This window comes from Lolium rigidum, chromosome 3, assembly GCF_022539505.1.
Source record: "Lolium rigidum isolate FL_2022 chromosome 3, APGP_CSIRO_Lrig_0.1, whole genome shotgun sequence".
NCBI classification, from domain to species: Eukaryota; Viridiplantae; Streptophyta; class Magnoliopsida; order Poales; family Poaceae; genus Lolium; species Lolium rigidum.
In genome coordinates, this window is record NC_061510.1 from 45,425,573 (window position 1) to 45,444,966 (window position 19,394).

Consider the following 19,394-nt stretch of genomic DNA (forward strand, 5'->3'; position numbering starts at 1 on the left):
GAAGCGCACGGCGCCAGCGCAAGCAATTCTCTTCACAACCAACAATAAACAAGAGATCAAACAACTCAAAATAAATAGACCAATAAATGGATCTACAATCTCAAAATCTCAACCTATATAGCCATTTTGTGTTTCACATTCTTCGGTGTCTTGGACGGTGCTGTTGGCATGAACCAATGAACCTCCGTAGGCATCAACATTGTTGTAAGAAGGTTGTGGATCCACCAAAGAGGTCATGAATCCCCCCGGCAGTGCTCCCATGCCACACATGCCTCCAACTTGACCCATCGGTGCACTCACGCCCTCCAAGCCCCATGCCTCCATAGCCTCCTTGCGGCGCTCCAATTCCTCCATAGCCTCCCATGCCACCAAATGCAACCTGTGGTGCTCCCATGCGTCTCATAGCCTCCATGGCCGCCAATGCCTTCAAATCCACTCATCTGTGATAGTGGCGGCTTCGGTGGTTGCATTCATCCATTTTGCATGCACGTTTCCACTTCTCCTCATTCCCTAGCTCTTCATAGCAATTGTGCAACACAAAATGACATGCCTATAATTTTCTTGCCCTTCTTGTTTCTCTTCCCCTCGTCTTTGAACAAATTTTGAGCAGTGGTCATCTACGCTGTGAACATAAGAGAAGAATGAGTCATCATAAATAACACCAAACATGTGCATCCGCAAATCAAGATAGTAACGAACATGTGCATCAAGTTACCCTATCCACTTCACCCAAGCCACTTGGGTTGAGTGTATCAGCCGCCGCCAAAGCACCCGCTCATTTTTTGACAATCGGTGTTGATGATCCTCCACCGGGACCGAAGAGAACGATCGGTGCGCTCATTGCCACTTGGGTTGTGTGCATCAAAGTAGTCCTTCATTCTCACCCAATAGGTATCTCTTGATTGGTCCGTGCCAACCACCGGAGCTGGCTGTTGTGGTGCGCTTGGTGCAAAAGTCCCCGCATCCGTTGCCATCCAGCTCACACTACCGAAAGAAAAACGCAGCCTCCAGGATTTCGCCAAAATACCGGCGACACACACATCAAAACGGGTGGCATGGCCCACTAGAGACTGCACCGCTGGTACGCCCCGTACCTATGGCTTATCCTTATGGGCCACAACTCCTTCCTTTTAGCCCCCCCCCCCCCACTTCGCTCCTCCCTCCCTCTCTCTCACACACACATTCGTGTCACCCGTGCCCGCGCCTCCCAACATGCGAAGATTCGCCGCCCCACGTCGCGCCACCGCTGGGGGGATGACATGAAATGTTAACTTGACCACCGGCATGCATTGCCATCTCTAGTGGCTCTGGTGAGATGAAGAGTGAATTAATCAACTCGAACGTCACAAGGCTAAGCGTGGACTAGGCTACACTTCCCATTCGGTCAATGCATACTTCATTCAGGCTGGGTCATCCCATGTACAGGGACGACCCATTCGGGTTGCTCAAAAATTGGCCATACTTTTTTAGACGTACGGAGAGCTCGAAAAGAGCCCCAATTTTGAATTAACGAAACCATCAACCGGATAGGAGTTACAACAAGAGCTACAACACACCCACGCAAAGCGCACACCACACACGCACAACATAAGCCATCACAAAACGCCAAGCCGAAGCCCGCCAGACCCAGGGAGCCTTGTCTTCTGTTGCACCGGAGCGACCACGGCCAAGACCACGCCAACAAACCTCCTTCGCACCAAAACAACAGCCCAAGGGGGAACTCGACGACGGCCCAACAACCTAGCAGAACTTGAGGATCCAAAGGAGGGGGATCTTGCGGTGACGCCTCCAAGAAGGTGAATGGCGCGAGAGTCCGTAATCATCGTCGACAAAGACCAAGGTCCTGCAAAGCTTTCACCCAGACCCCGAAACACCACCCCACGAGCGCGGGCTAGGACTAGACCAAGAAACAACATCTTCCAATGGCATTGGGATAGGCACATCGGCAATAGCTAAGACCTGGCCCCGACCTAGCAAAAACCCCCCAATGCACTAGAGCAGACGCCAGCCATCAAAGCAAGGCCGTGAAAAGTAGCCATACCTACGATATGAGAGGGCTGAGACACCAGCGAGAGATCGGAGGGTGAACCACAAGACACTGCAAGAGAAGCTTGCCCGAAACAAGGCCACCAAGGGGAACAGTTTGAGGTGGAGGGGCGACATCCATCACTTCGAACCAGAGGAACATCATCGGGACGCTTTCAGCAGGGGAACGACACCAGGAGGTGATGCCATCACCGGCATTGGCCATAGCCATGCGCAGCTTTCGCCGAGGACCAACCGGGTCAAAAATTTGGCCGCCACCGCGAGGACGCAAAGCGGACAGAGTAGAAAACGCTGCCGCACCTCCGACCCAAGCACACTATGACCTAGCACCAACTAGAGTCACTCGCAGGAAGGACGCAAGGGCTGGTTGGGCAAACCCTGCCAGACCCGGAACCAGACGTCGCTGGACGCCAGATCCGCGCCACCATGACAAGCTCACCATCCCCAACACGCCAACACATGCAGTAGCGCGACCACAGTAGATCAGAGGGAGAAACTACTGCCGCAAGAGCACCTGCAGTAAGGAACATGTTGCCTACCCCGACGAGCACGCGTCGACTTAGGGACCCTATCCCAAAATAAGCCGGACAGGATGGTCATATAGGTTGCAAGACCCGCAAAACCAAAGCCAGATCCGACAACAAGTGGCCACCTTCGGAACAGAAGGCCTCAACTCCCGTCACGGCGGAAGGAATTCCTGACCTGGCCCTGCCGCAGCCCAAACCTGTGCCCACAAGCCTAGATCTAGCCGAAACCCTACGGCCCAAGCCGACGAGGTGGTTCCTCGGCAATTCCCACCATGATGAGCTTAGGGTTAGCGAAATCCTGCGCAGTTAGCACGAGACATCGGATACCATGCAAGCAAAGAGCGAGATTTACCCAGGTTCGGGGCCTCGATGAGGTAATACCCTTACTCCTGCCTATCTGATCTTGATTATAGGTGAAATCAATTACAATGGGGTAGCCGATGGACTGCGTGGTCGTGATCTCACCGAGAGGCAAGGTTTCTAGGGTTTGGTGTGTGCGTGGTTGTATGAGATTATGAGATAGGAGTCGGCATGCCCTCTCCCGGCCTTTATATAGGAGGCCAGGTCCCGAGAGTCCTGCACGGATTTGTCTACATTACATAGATATTCGATCTATCATTTCCTTATTCGAACTTCTCCTTGCCTTGTTCTTCAAGAAAACGCCTCCTTCCATCTTTCCACCGCGCAACCGACGTACTGGTCCATCTTGGGCTACGGTGCTTTAGATGGGCCCCTTATTGGGCCAAAGGAGAGGTAGGGCAATGTTGGGTACCAGAAGGGTAATGCCCACATCACAAGCCCATAGCCGTCGGCGGCCAGAGCAGCACCGCGCGGGATGCCGCCGCCCACAACAGCCACTCTGCCGTTGGACCGAGCCAGAGCAGCGCCGCCCAGAGGCGACGCCGACACGCCCCCCCCCCCACGCACACACACCGAGAGGCCGCGACCCGCCCCAACGGGCCCACTAGACACGCGGGAGGAGGGCGACCAAAGGCGCGACGCGAAGTGGGGCGACAAGGTGCCACCGCGATCGCATGACCCGCCGCCCGCGACATCATCCGGAGCCGGCGCCGCCGCGCTTCACCACGTACGTACTACGACAGGTCCGCCCGGCCGGGCCTCCTAGCGCGCGGAGAAGAGGAGCTCCGTCGCCGGCGGTGGCGACCGGGGAGGAGGGGGAGGCCGCGGGTGTTGGGTGGGGCGAGGAGGGGCGCCCCGGTCGCCTCGGGGTGGCGGCGGGAGCGGGGTGTGGAGGAACCGGATTGTGAATTTGGCTTCGATCAAGGTTTACTCCAAAAAAAAAAGGCCGTACTTGGGAAACATGTTTTCCATTTTATTATTATTATTGTACTACAAATGCCCCCACTCGTCTCAATTACGCATCCACGACATAAAATGGTGGGTCTTTATCAGTGACTCGCAGCCCGACCCGGCCAAGACGGTACCATCGTCATACGCGTTCTCATCATTGCATGTGTGCAATGCGATCATCGGCATGCATGTAGGGTCACATGGCATTTCATGCTTACAAACTGGAGTAGTAGTACTTGGCTGTATCACTCGTAGTCAAATCAATGCTACTAGTAGGAGATCAAAATTAACCTGAACTTGTTCAAACATGTGAATGTCTTTAGAAACAGGAGATCAAAATCATCACCGCAATGTTGTGCACATGTACACCTGCAGGAAGTTGTAAAGGTGAACTTCGAGGAAAAAAATTGGTGATATTGCACAAAAGTACGTATACATGTTTCTTTAGATCTTGCAACATTCTACCAGATACTGCAACCAGGCCGCCCCGTATAATATTTGCGTCTTTTAGCGAAAAAGTGGCCCGAATAGATGCGGCAAATCGGTCTCTGCCAACGCCTCTCACCGCGACCGATTTCGGCCACCAAAGTCAAGTCACCACTGATATCTCCTCTACTCCCGAACATGGCGTCGCCGAAGTTTGCAAGTTTTTGCGCGACGTGGACGCGGCGCGACACCGACGAGGTGTTTGTGGGAGACAACGCCCTAGAGGCCGGCGTGCATCTCGGAGAAAGAGCACCGCCGCGACGTACTTTACCGACGCTAACCCAACTAGCTTGCGTGGGAGGGTATCATCCCGCACGCCAACGATGGCGAGCTGGGGCCATCGCGGGTGAGGCAGCCCGCGACCCGCGGACTACCGTCAGTCGCCCTTGTAGCACCGGACATGCATTGACATCTCCGAGAACGAGGACAAAGATTACATGACGCATGAGCTCCTTCAGCTTGAAATGACGCGCCAAAATTCCCTCGCCACTGTCACCTCCGACATGTGGGACCATGCGAAACTTCACCACACAACTCTTGAGAGGAGGAGGAGCGAAACATGGCCAAGGCCCGGAGCTCCTCCATTCGGATGGAGATGGTGAGGCGGGGTTACATCATTGTGGACTACTCCTCGGGATCCAACGGCTCCGACGGCGTCGCCTACTTGGCGTGCAGCTCCGCCGCTGCCACCGTTAGTCCCAAGTCCCGGTGAAGCACGCATGCTCGCTAAAATTTAGGTTTTAGGAACCAATTTAGAGTTCGTCTTGTGACGAATTTTCAAAATCTGGCACGAATTACTACTTTTCTCTATTTGTAGTTCTTGTTTTTGTATCTGCTGCCTTGACGTTTTTCGACCCACAAAAACGTGATGCATTATATGGCAAACGTCTTTGCAGCTCGATCATTTGTGGTATTTGCTAGAGATGCTCTTATGATTTACATTTCAAGTTATGCTTTGTTTCTAAATTATATAAAGTTCATTATAAGTGGTTCGTGAAATACCATTGTTTTTAAATGCCATTTTTCGTGAATCACCTTTAGGCTAAGGAATAATCGAAGTGCCAATTTTACACGGTGTTGCTTGCTTCCGTAGTAGTATGAGTGAATTTTTCGGGATCCTGCTGCGGGGAAGGAGCAGAAATATTGATCCAGTTTAAGTTGGAAATTTGGGATCCCGCGCCACTCCAAGCCGAAATCAAAATCATACTGTAGAAAGGCACACGATAGCGAGGCGTTAAAAGTTTTGAGATCCCACCTATTATTCCCGCGCTGGACCGTCCATTAGTTTCACGCATATACAAAAAAATTCGAGATCCCACCACTATTCCCGCGTCTTGGACATGAAAATTTTTAGAACACCGAAGTAGAAAGACCGCGAATATTTGAGCCAAAATTCGAACAGTCCAAGCGGGAACTTTGGACCGAAACCCGCGAAGAGGAAATAACCCAACTCAACTATCCAACCAAATCCTATCCACCAAATTCCCCACTCATCCCTTTTCTTCCTCGTCGAAACCAACCACCGCCGCTCCGCTCCTTCTCGCCGGCCGCCGCTGCCACTAGATTACCTCGTCGACGGCCACCCCCACCACTCAATCCCTTCGCCCCCAATCCCCTCACTCCATCCCCGAAACCCTAGATGAGTCGACGACCTCCGCCCAGTGCAGGCCCTCCTCTGTTGAGTCCGTTCAACCTCGCCGCCCGTGCTCCGCCTTCCTGGCTCGATGCGCCAGCCATGGGCTTCGCCGCTCACAAGCGGCGCTCCTGGCCGTCCGCTGTCACCTCCTCCTTCAAGGCCGCCGCGCGCCTGGACGAAGGCGTTGGGTGCGGCTGCTGCTGCTGCACGACGCATCTGCGCCATCTCGCCCTCGCCCATCCTTGCCCTGCGCCACCATTAGACTTGGCGGCCGACGGTACGTCATACGCGTCCTCGCCATGCTGCTGCTCGATGCCGGCGAGTGGGAGCCCTTCTCCCCCGTACCGTCCGTGAGGCCTCTCCGCAACTGCAGGCCCGTGCAGCGCCTGGCCTCCATCCTGGCCGTCTCCTAAGACGAGCTCAGCGGGACAAGGCCGTCGCCACACAGACGGTGAGATGTACCATCTCTCCCGAATCTTGGAGTGTGCTGCGCTGGATTCTGCTGCCCTGGGTCTTAAAAAGTTTGTTCTTGCAGGGCCACTGATCTTGGCAAAGTTTGTTCGTGGGAAATCTAGACTATGACACAGGCTACTCTTAGCTCGACCTCCTCTTCCAGCGTGACGGCCGGATCAATCGCATCGACATCAAGTCAGGTTGCCCTCTACTCTCTTCCTTACGCCTCTGTGTACATGCTTATCTGATAATCATATGGAGCAGAACAGCTCAAGGTTGATTGGGTACAAGGTGGAGGGACGATTTGGTCTGGACATGTAATGTTTTTGGATATGTCCCGCGCTAGATTTTGTACTTAGGCTTTTATAGTTTGGAGAATAATCCTGGATGTAAATTGACTGCTAAGATTCTTATATGTCCGTGTATCTCACTACCTCACATCAGGCATAGTAATCTCTATAGCTGGTCATTTGTGTTAACCTGTGATGCAAACAATGCTAGTGTTTTGCACATTTGCTTGAAGCAATGCCTCAAGAGCTTGTCGTTTTTCTGGATGCTATCCACCGTCTGTGCCTAGAGTTTTTAATGAGTTTTGATTCATTGGAGAATATAATCATTGAAATAGTTTGTTTGCTTAACCTTTTTGTACGTGTATGTTTCCTGGCACACCACCAAGTATAACACCTATAGAGGATCTGATTGTATGTCGTATTAATCTGTCATGAAGTACTTGTAGTTTTTACTGTACATTTTTTTATTGCCTTATGTATTTACCCTCAAAGTTCTTTGTTGGCTTTATAGGATACAGGGATACTTGCTGTGGCAAGTGGCATTGCTGTATACAGATGCTTGTCTACTAGTATACTTGCTTTGCCTGCTGCTCTGTAGATTGATATCAACTAGTAACTGCTAGTATACTTTTGCTAGTATACATAATTGTGAACCAATTATGTAACCATAAATAGTCTTGTGGTATTGTTGATCTCCAAATAAAGATAATTCTCTCCTTGATGTTCTATTTTTTGTGTTAAAAAATGCAGTGCTTGATGCTGTGGAGGACTAGATGATAGGCACCATGCCTCCGTCTCGCCATCTACTGAGCTGCTTCTCCCTTTTTGCTGCAATGGTAAGCTTCGTGTAGCTTATGAAAGTCAATCTGAACCTCTTGAGAGACATGTGTTCTTGTTTTATGCCTGTTTCCAAGATGTTCTAGATATCATCATACTATCTGATGGAGCTTTATCTTACTAGTGTTGTGCAGTGCCTTCTGTGGCTTTGTTCCCAGGAAAAGTATGCCAGCGCAGCATGGGCGAACAACAAGCTGGAGTAGGAGGTTTTGTTCCTGAAGGTATACCTCCGCATTTGATCCAAATATACCCAGCTCCTGTTTTATTTGTACAGTATTTCATGATGAAATGTATTCCTGATCTGGAGTATATTCTGATGTTTTCTTGCAGGAGATGTGTTAAACTGTCGTTGAGAAGAACACCAAGATGGAGTAGCAGATGACTGCACATGTACTTCTTTCCTGTCGGTCTCTCTAGGTATTGACCAAATCCACCTATTGCAGGCATAACTGAGCTCTGCAATAAGCAATGTTCTTACTCATTTGACATGATCATACTGCTGGCTTGTAGTGACCTTCTAGTGCTAGCTGTACCTTGCGTTGTGATGTTCTAGCTGCTGTTTTTTGATTTAGTAGGTGTTGACACTAGTTGCTTAGTTTGTATTGCTACTTGTGGGTTGGTTGCACTTGCTGGAGTCGAGCTGGGATAGTAGATCAAAGTACTTGCTCCTTTTGCGATCCAACAAACACAATGTTTGCCTAACTGAAATATTTTTGCTATCTTATTGATGCAGATGTGATGCTGATTATTGAATGATTGAATGGTTGATTTAGTTGTTGCTGGATTATTGCCTTTGTGTAGTTGGTCAATTAGTATCCATACATTCCTATTGTGTGGCTAAATCCTCACTTCCAAATTTATTTTTGGTAATAAACTTGCATTAGAGCTGACCATCAGCTTTGTTCTTTTATTCAAGGACAACCAGGAGGAGAACTAGATGGCATCCAGGGAAGCTGGAACCTGGAGCTGCTGCCCGATGCATCGTTTGGAGGAAGGAGCCAAGGAGACATAGTCACCACGTGCCACGCCATGGTGGTTGGCACGCTTGCGGCTCCCCTCTAGTAAGCCTTTGCTTATTTGCTTCGTCTTCCTCTCCCCTTTGTTCTGTGATGATCTCGATTGGTGACCTGGCATTGAGCCATGGTGTTGATCTGTTAAGGTTTATTTATAGCTGGGATTTGGTCACCTAGCTACTGGTTTGTACTACCTGATTAACTTGTGCTCTATATAGGTGAATTTGTACTGTTACTAAGCTAAAATTCAAATTGAGTCAAAATTCAGAAGCTTTACTCCGTTTTGGTTTGAAATAAGCTCAGTTGATTTAAATGTAACTCAAGTTTGTCAGTTACAACTTAAACTGAGTAGAGTTTGAATATATGGGTTCAAATACTTCTATTTTCTACTGTCCTGGAGGATGCAGTCATATAGAGGTTTAATAATTGGATGATTTGGTTGTGGTTTGCATGATTTAGATAATTGATTTGCAAACTACTAATTTTACTGAGTTCCTTTTATGCAGCAGTACCAGCTGAGTTGGTGTGGTGGTGTATGCATGCGATTGTTTGTGAGCTTGGAGTGGGGTAGTATGTGATGCATCTCCTCTTCTCGATTGAAGGTGGTAGGAAAATTGTTTGCTTGTCGCTCTATCATACTGGCTTAATTAATAGTATGTGTCTGTTTCTCTTCATGTACTGTTAAGCTTTAATCACCTTTTGCTTGCATGCTTGATAAATGCTAGTGGTGGTAAATTGGGATTAAACCACGGCTAGGTGATATGTAGTATCTCATTATATGTACTGTATGTATGCATGTGTCTTGCTAAAACTATCTGCAGTATGTAACTATGTGATTAATTTAATTGCATGTATTAAGCTATTATCCTTTTGATTGATGTCATCTTGCACGCGCAGTTGTGCTTACTGCCTTCTCTGCATATGCATGTGCGATAGCTCTGATTCCAAATGGTAGTTGCTCTGGAGCTGGACATCATTTCGGTCGCGGTGATCTGTTGCCAGAAAATTTATTTGCTGGTAGGGTGTTTTGTGCATGTGCAGAATTCTAGACAAAATTTAATCCAGCGATGTTGCACAATCTTGTGTTGTGATTATTTTTTTAGTGCTGTTCTTAAAAGCCAGTACTACTATTAGATGCTTGCACTAAAGAGAAAAGTTATGTTGGCACAGTTACGGTTATGTTGTGTTAGAACAACAATATATGTTCCTGCTGTGTATGTGATTTGGCCATCGCACTGACAAGTGCTGATGTAGCTCATCTTGTGTTACCTATATGACTAGTTATATCGATGATGCCAACCTCTGCTTGGTTAAATTACATATTGGCATGCATGTTTGGGTCAAGTGTTTTTGCTTGCATACATAAACTCTGAAGCCAATTCTACATACAGGTAATCTAGGCAGTCGGGTTCCAAGTTGATCGTTGCATTTTTCTGTATTAGTAATGGTCTGCTGTTGTTTCTGAATGTTTCAAGATAAGCAGATGCTCTGAATATTTGCATATCCATTTATGTGATACATGACCTGCTGTTGTTTCTGAACTTCATTTTTGTGCTCTGAATAATTTAGGCAGTTGGGTTCCAATGCATAAAAAGCATGCTGCTCTGAATATATGCATATCCATTTATGTGCAACTCTATACCTGACCTGCTGTTGTTTCTGAATGTTTCTAGATAAGCAGCTGCACCTGGAACCGATGGAAGTCTGAATGATCATCTTCACCTGTGTGATGGGAGCCTCCCTGCCGAAGCCGAGAGTAAGAGACCAATGTCGGCCAGCGATGATGTTGGCATGTCCGTTGATGCGCGTGACCATGCCACTGGAAGAGGACGTCTAGGAAGCGAAGCCGAGCTACAAGGTGCTGTCTTGGGAGAGTGGCATGGACGAGAAAGAAGTAGATCTTGGGCCTTTAGCTGTTTGAGTTGAGTGTGCTGCTTTGTTTTCCAAAATCATTGGCTCAAGGATTAGGCTTCTTTGCGGGTTGTTAGGATTTCTTGTATTTTTTGTCCGGTTTGGTGTTGCGGAGTGTGTGACCTGAGCGTTGAGGAATCTTGGATGTAGACATTGTGGTTCGTCTTGCTGGTATTAGATACAGTACATTTTGTAAGAGCATCTATTTTCCAGTGCAATATGAACCGTGATGTTAGGAAAGGAGCTGATCGATCTACTAGTGCTTCAAGTCACGGTTTCAACATGCATTTACAATCATACTGATATATGATATAAGCCCACAGAGTTGGCGTATAGGCGATTAGCAACATCATCCTTCTCCCTCTTGCCCACACAATCTCACCAAAATCCAGGAAATAATCAGGAGTGATTCACGGGATTCATACCCTGGAAATACAACTGTTATTATTGCTTACATCTCGTTATATATGGTTCAGCGTGATTTACGGCACATACCAATTACTTTATCCCACATGTTACCAGAACGATTCGTCCTCCAGAGAATCTATCCATCCACCTCATCAAAGTGCGTGAGATGCCTTATTCACGACGCCTCACGAGCCTGCCCTCCCTCCACCTCAGCGATCCGCGGCACAAAGCATCTGGTCCGTTCAACGATCAAAAAGGAGATGAATGGAGAGCCGAAATCTATCCGGTGATACGTGCCTCTTCCCGCCTACCTCTCCTTCGAAATTTCGGTGCCTTGGCGGTCTGCCTATAAATATGAGGAGAGGTGAAGCTTACCGCGTGCGGGGCAGCGTGCGACTTAGACTTTGATCTTTGTCAAGGAGAGGAGAGACGCCGGTCTATGCGACTCCGCTGCCGCGGCGCTGGCCAACACGGCGGCGCATGCGTGCCAGCTTGATTCTGTCCTAGGCGACACTGAAGCTTGGTTCTGTAGGTGATTTCATTTGGAAGAGGCTCATTCGTCCCGCCTTCTTGTCTCTTTACTTGATTCTGTCCAATTTGATTTCCACGGTGCATGCGTGCCAGCTTGATCTTTGTCAAGGAGAGGAGAGGAGACGCCGTCTCTATGGGACACCGACTCAGCCGCCGCGGCGCTGGCGGCGGCGCATACGTGCCAGCTCAAGTATAGAGAAGCAAGGCATGGGGAACCGTCGCCAGCAGCGGGACGACCACGACCTGTCGCGGCTGCCGTCCGACGACGCGCTCGCGGAAGTCCTCCGCCGTCTCGAGCCACGCCGCCCGCCGCTTCCCGTTGCGTCCGCAAGGCCCGGCACGCCGTCATCGACACGCGCCACCTCCTGCGCGCTGACCTGCTCCCGCTCTCGCCGGACGGCATCGTCATCCAATCCAGGATGCAGTGTCTACTCGGAATTCTTCTCCCGCCCCTCGACGCCGACGTGCCCCTCGATCAGCGGCGCCTTCGAACACCTGCTCACCACCGATGCGTGGGGCAAGACCACCGATCACTGCAGTGGACTTCTCTTGCTATCAGCGTACCGGCGCCATGGCGGAAAAAAGGTGTACCAGCGCTCTGACGAATACGTGGCCAACCCCGCCAAAGGATGGGCGGCGCCATTGCCCCCATCCTCCTCCGCCGGTTCGCCGCTGACGGGGACTCTAAGTACGGCGCGGAAATCCTCCTCCGCCAAAGTATTGAGATGGAGAGGAAATCAATGAAAATTTAGAACGCTTCACGAAATGAGAAGTTAAAAATAGCAAAGTGCAGATGCGTACCGGAGGACACCGGCTGTTGATCTTGATGTCTTTCAATAGTTCCGGACCGGCTGGCCCCGTCCAATCTTCACAAGTGTTTTGATCCTCCTCTTGAGAGAATCCGCTGGCAGGTCGTGGCGGCTGACTCGGAGTTCATCATCCACCCCGGTTTATTCGCAGATTAAGCGCGAGTTATACTCGTAGCGGTTGGATCCGGCGAGAAAACCAGCTGAGTGTAAGATCATTTTCGGTTAGCCCATCATGGACTAGCCAGGAAATCCTCTGTGCAGCTTTCTCTAAGATGGGGAAGTGAGCAAGGGTGGGAACGAAGCTCCAGCTGTCGAGTTCTTCTGGAGGCTTGTTGAAGAATTTGGGAAGCCCTTCGTGGACTCCCGAAACCTTGATATTCTTCACGTAGAACCATCCGGCATTCCAATACCGGATGGACTCGTGGGAAGAGTGAGGTGGATACACCTGGCCAGGGCGGAGTCATGCTCCGCAGTTCACCATGGCTTTGTCTTTTGTTTCCTTCTTGAATTGGAAGAAAAACTGCCACAAAGGCGCACGTCGGGGCGAATTCCGAGATGCCCCTCACAGAGCGTCACGAAATTCAAGAGGAGGAGATAGGAGTTAGGACAGATATTGTGGGGCTGAAGGCCCTAGGTGGAGAGGATGGAGAGAAAAACTCCGAGCAGGGGAGCGACAGACCGCGCTCTACCCAAGCCTTCGTCAGAACGCATTCGTCTTCTTTCAACTAGGGAGAGATGGAGTCCGCCATGAAACTCCAGTTCGGAGAAATCATTCCCTCACTCATGATTCACAAGGCTAACTCTAGACACCATTCACATTTCTTCAGGCACGTGCCACATGCATTCAGAATTCACAGGCCTGCTGCTCATCTTTCGGAACATGAATCACAAAGTTTATCACAAGATAACAGAAGACCATCAGCAGCATATTTATGCTCACTGCACAGCTAAAAGGTTTCTCTAGTCACCAGTAGTTCAAAAGAAGGGTACATTGCACAATTCACCTGCATCTTTCTTCTTCAACAAAGATGAGGCAGCCCAACACGTAAGCAAAACAACGCATCAAATCTTCTGCCTTTACTCTCCCTGCACTCCATCCCAGGACCAACCTTAATTACCCAGTTGGCCGCTCTGAACAATTCATGGAGATGCAGTAGAGCACGAATCCTAATCTGAAACGAAATGCTAGAAATGACCCTCTAATCCTCCAGCCACATCTACGGTGAAATTGGCACTTTACAATTGAACTCTCATCGCACCGCTTCAATTTGTGCTTGCTTCATCACGCACAAGACCACCCATTTTTCGACGCCATCTTTAAATTAGTCTTAGTCGACGGAGCTGCCTATGTACCAGGAGAACATACCGCCTCAACCGCCACCCTTTTCATCATGTTAGGGCAGGGATCTCCACCGAAGTTGTCGGGGAGATGGTGACGGCACACCTTTGTTTCCCAATGCATTTCTGTTTCAGAAATGAACACAAGAAAAATCAGTGAGCACCATAACACTGTGAACATGCGAATTTTGAATGGTTCTGGCAGAGAGTTTATAATGTTTCCTGCAAAGTTAATTGTTCAAAGCACAGCAGGGTCATGCGAGACAAAAATTCAAGTACAAAGTTACCAAAAGGATGAACTAACCTCAAGAACTGTGTGTGACTTAGTTGCATGGCACTCCCCTTGCTCGAAATTTCCACAAGTCCCAAGAGGTGTACCGAAGCTTGCAAATTTGATGGCAGAAATGGACTGCCCAACTGCACATCTTAAATGCACCTTTGCCTTGTGGAACTCAGGGGCAGGCTCCCCTGCGTTCTCAATCTGCCAGTTCTTGATATCCGGATGAAACCCTGGTGAATTCGGATGTAACTTTTTCCCAGGATTTTTTGATATATTATACGTATTTTTTCGACGTCGTATGCAAAAGTTATTGCGGTTTTACCATTTTTCAAAACTTTTTTGCAAAAAAAGTGAAAATTCGAATTTCTTAATTTTTCCTAATAGTAGGTTGCATAACATAGAAGAATGTGAAAACATTTTATTTTTTGAATTTTCTATCATTTTCTTTTCTATTTTACGAGTGTCAAAAAAGGCGATCCACGGGGGGGGGGTGGAGCTGCGTGGGGAGCAGAAAAACCTTTAGTACCGGTTCGTGACACGAACCGGTACTAAAGGTCTACCTTTAGTATCAGTTCGTGTCACGAACCGGTACTAAAGGTTTTTCAGCCGACGCAAACCCTTTAGTACCGGTTCGTGTCACGAACCGGTATTAAAGGTCCTTACGAACCGGTACTAAAGGTCTGAGCAGTGCAACCGGTACTAATACACCCTTTAGTACCGGTTCGTAAGGGAACCGGTATTTATGGCTTAGATGGATGAGAGGTTTTCTACTAGTGCAGTAATCAACATGTTCGCGGACCATGGATCTTGCAGGATATTAACTACCATTCTGGTGCTACACTCCGTTATCATCTTGCAGATGACAACGAGGAATCGTTGTCTAGACACAAGTTTAAATGGAACTCTACACTAGCTGACGAGAAATTTGAGTGGAATTCTGACGGTGATGATGCCCTCGAAGACAAAGATATGACCAAAGTATGTGGTCCGGGATATTTGGATATACTTGGATTTCATCCATACAAGGAGATAGTTTTCTTAAGTGAGTCGATGCAGATCGGTTTGGCCTATCATTTGAATACCTCGAAGTTCCAAGTCTTGGGAAATCTATATCCAACAAGATATCATGATTCTGTCGACTTGCCTTACGAAATGGAAATCATTGCCTCTTTTCCGTACACACCTTGTTTGATCGAGATGTGCCCAAGAAATAGTTAATCTTTAAGTTCGTGCTCATGAATGGAAATAAATCGCATACACATGATGTGTTTTTTGGAAGAGCATACACATGATGATGATCGTCTTTCATATAGACAAGTTCCTATTGGAAATACCTTTCATCTTCATTATTCTAATGTGATTGGTGATATTAATCTTAAGGGCTTCTTTGCTTCACATGGTTTATAAAACATGTGATTGCAATGTCACATGAAAAAATGATTAGGTCCAAGCGGTTTTAACAGATCATTTTTCCGTGAAATATAGTGCAAAATAATTCTTTGTAAAAATTTCTATAGTGTTCAATCATAATGTTGATCAATGGTTCAATATTACAAAATATCATGGTCAAACAATAAATTCCATGTAATTGAACCACCAGTAGGTCTTGGAGGAGATCTCAGGATAGGGTATTGTTCACAGCTTTATCTAGGAAGACCTGAAAAGGAGGTATTGCACCACTTGTTGATCGATGGCTTTACGTTTGGATCCTTGACGAATCATGTGGTCATATGAAGTGGGCTCGAAAGCACGGCAACAACCTTGATCCCGTGCTACCCCGTCGTGTCAATAATAACCATGTTCACAAACCACGGATCTTACAAGATATTAACTACCGTTCTGGCATCCTCGGTCAATATATTTTAGATGACAAATGAGGAATCAATGGCCAGTAGTTTAAATGGAACTCTAAACCACCCGACGAGAAACTTGAGTGGGAATTTTGAATGTGATAATGCCCTTGACGATAAAGAAATGACCAAAGCACGTGGTTTGGGATATTTGGATATACTTGATTTTCATCCACATAATGAGATAATTTTCTTCAGTGGGTCGATGGAGATAGGGTTGGCCTATCATTTAAACACCTCAAAGTTCCAAGTCTTGGAAAATCTATATTCAGCAAGATATCATGATTTTGTCAGCTTGCTTGATGAAATGGAAATCATTGCCTCTTTTCCGTACACACCTTGTTTGGTCTAGATTATCATGGTGGGGCCAGGTAGTCTGTGACTTATCACGGTGGGGCCAGGTAGTCTGCGATTTATCAGATTATATGCTACGGTAATAGTTAAAACGCACACAACACATTGACCGAGGCAATGTAAGGAAGAAGGGAGTTTTCTCACCGAACTCGCAAATCGCAATGGTGCGGCTGCCTGACCTCTTTTTTTTTTTTGAGATGGCTGCCTGACCTTCTCTGTACTCATAATAGTGCTATTGGGCCTCTTTTCTGTTGGGCCTGCTTTCTCGGCTCTCTCCTCGTGTTGTCTGCACTCTGGTTTGAGGAGGGCCAACGAACGGCTCGGTCTTTTCCAAGGTCGGTTCTTTTCCGGCCTCTCATGAACCGCGTCTGATACAAAAACTTCCAATCCGGATGCGATCTCATGCAATAACAAATAGAAGTTCCGATCAGAAGTCCAAGAATCGAAGGACCAGAGCAGGTCGCAGCGCCCGCCGCCCGCCGCCTGCCGCCGAGTACAGGGCAAGGTCAAGCCTGATGACAAGCAACGGGGAGGCGGAAGCGGAACAGCCGGGGGGCGACCACGACCTGGTGCGGCTGCTGCCGGACGACGTGCTCGCGCACGTCCTCGGCCGTCTCGAGCCGCGCTGGCTCGCCGCGTGCCGCTGCGTCTGCAAGGCCTGGCACTCCGTCACTGACATGCGCGGCCTCCTGCGCGCTGATCTGCTCCCGTTCTCGCTCGGCGGCATCATCATCCACTTCAACGGGCATTTGTACCCGGAATTCTTCTCTCGCCCCTCGACGCTGACTGCCCCCTCGATCAGCAGCAACTTCGAACGCTTGCTCGCCACCGACGCCTGGCAGCCCATCGATCACTGCAACGGGCTTATCTTGCTCCGAGACGAGACTCGGGAGGGGGGGACGGCGGCCCAATACGTGGCCAACCCCGCCAAGGGATGGGCGGCGCCCCTGCCGCCATGCCCTCCCCCACGCTTGGCGACGGAGGGAGACTACTACGGCAACTACCTCCGTGTCGGCGCACTATCAAGTGTTGTCGGTCCCTCTTCATCTTTTTTCTCAGTCGAAGGCAGTTGAAGTCAAAATTGAAGTCAGTTGGATCAGGGTAATTGAATTAGCAGCAGCTAGCGGGACGTTCATCCGCGCGCGTGGATGAAATATGGATACACGGAATCGCCAAACAGTGAAAACCACCCGCGCGCGCCAGGCTGTCTCGACTGGCCGGCCGGCCGGGGTCCCAACAAACACCCGCGCGGCAGCCATTCATCTGCGCTCCGCCCGCCCGCCCGCCAATGGATGGTACTCTACTAGTACTATATATACTCGGCGGGTCGCGGGTGAAGAGCCACTCCTACTCGATCGGGTTCATGCATGCGCGCGGGGAACGTTTCATTTCGTCGCTCCAAAAGAAAATATAATTAAGAAGAGCAAAACTGCTTAATTACCGGCCGGGGGCCGACGACGCGCGCGTACGTTTGCTCCCTCCGGCCGGCAGGCCTGCTCCTTTTGCATGCGAATCGACGCGCCACACACACACACAATTATTCCTTAATCCATTGATCCAGTCCCTCCCAATTAATCCACCCATACGCTCCTCTCGTGCACACGCACACGTCCCTCACTCATCACTTTGCTAATGCATACTCATCGTTCGCACCATAACTCTTCCAACTAAAATTTAAAATAATCCAAAGCTAGCCGGCCCATCGCATCCATCTACGTACTGTACGAGTGAGTGCACGTGAATTCATTCATTCCTGCGCGCGCGATTTCGCTAAACACGCCACGTACTACTCATTTTACAAAAGAATGCCGTCAGTTTGTCTACATTTTGATATATCTGTACATTCTTTTCCCTTCCGTATACATAGATACATCTCTAAATCTACACAAATCTCCGAAATCCTTTTATAAACGGTGCAAACCGATTACTTTTCAAATTCATTACCATCGTCGACACCAGGGAAGAATGACATGAAATGCTTACTCGCCCCCGCATCCGTTGGCATCCAGCTCACAATACTACCACTAGAAAATAGCTTATAGCACGCAAACAATAATAGCACCTTCGGAAGAAAACGCCGCCTCCCGTATTTCACCAAAATACCAGCGACCCGCATTAAAACGGGTGGCATGGCCCACTAGAGACTACAAAGCTGGTACGCCTCGTACCTACGTCGTATCCTTAGAGCAACTCCAACAGGTGTTATATCGTGGCGCAATAAACCCACTTCGCAGCACGATGGATACCTTTTTAGCGCGCAGCGACCGCTTGTCCTCCACCGGAGGAGCTAAAACGTGGCGTGCGGCAATGTGCAGATAACGCCCAACCAGCGGAGGCGCTAGAATGCAGCGCACGACACCGGCGCAAACATTTTTCATCACAACCAACAATGATCAAACAAGTCAAAATAAATAGACCAATTAATGCCTCTGGAATCTCCAAATCTCAACCTATATAGCATAGTTCAAATTCATGACATAGTTCAAATGCAAAAGGATAATGGCACACATCCAAGTTCAACACAAATATGGCACACAACTACATCATTTGCCACCATCTTCATAGCCATTTTGTGTTTCGTCTTATTCGGTGTCTTGGACGGTGGTGTTGGCATGAACCGACGAACCTCCGTAGGCATCAACATTGTAAGAAGGTTGTGGATCCACCAAGGAGGCCATGAATCCCCAGGCGGTGCTCCCATGCCACACATGCCTCCAAATAGACCCATCGGTGCACTCATCACTCCAAGTCCCATGCCTAAATAGCCTCCTTGTGGCGCTCCCATTCCTCGATAGCATCTAAAGCCTCCATAGCCTCCCATGCTACCAAATGCAACCGTTGGTGCTCCCATGCCTCCATGTCCACCAATGCCTCCTCATCGGTGCATTCCTCCCTTCACTTTGTCTCTTCTCAATTAGTTTTCCATCATTATTTTTTGTCCAACACCTCATCGCGAGCAGGGTTTATGTACTCTTTTTTTTGCTTTTCATCCATGTTTGAAGTGTCAATGCAAAATAGCTTCCTCTCTTCTTACACTAGGCATTGATGCTCCTCATAGGGCCACCTTCTTCTCCTGCAATGCCAACTTCCTCTCCTCGGTGGCTGCCATCCTCTCCTCCAATTCCACCCTCCACACCTCGACCTCTTCCTCCAAGCTCCTAGCCACCTTCCTATCCTCATTTGCTTGTTGCCTTGCGGTCACCATTGCCTCCATAGCTTTTGCTAGATCATCATCCCTAGCCTTCCTCCCCCTCATTTCTTTGGCCTTCTTCTTTCCAAGGAAGGGTATTCTTGTGTTGGCAACCAAGTGTGGA

At 48.8% G+C, this 19,394-nt stretch overlaps 1 long non-coding RNA gene across 1 annotated transcript; it reads left to right on the forward strand.

Moving 5' to 3' along the window:
• Window positions 1-6,577: 6,577 nt before the first annotated feature.
• On the forward strand, window positions 6,578-10,472 carry LOC124701526. Its single transcript, XR_007002090.1, has 5 exons — window positions 6,578-6,659; window positions 7,500-7,585; window positions 7,711-7,807; window positions 8,503-8,647; window positions 10,273-10,472. It is a non-coding gene; the product is annotated as an uncharacterized LOC124701526 (long non-coding RNA).
• The last annotated feature ends 8,922 nt before the right edge of the window (window positions 10,473-19,394 follow it).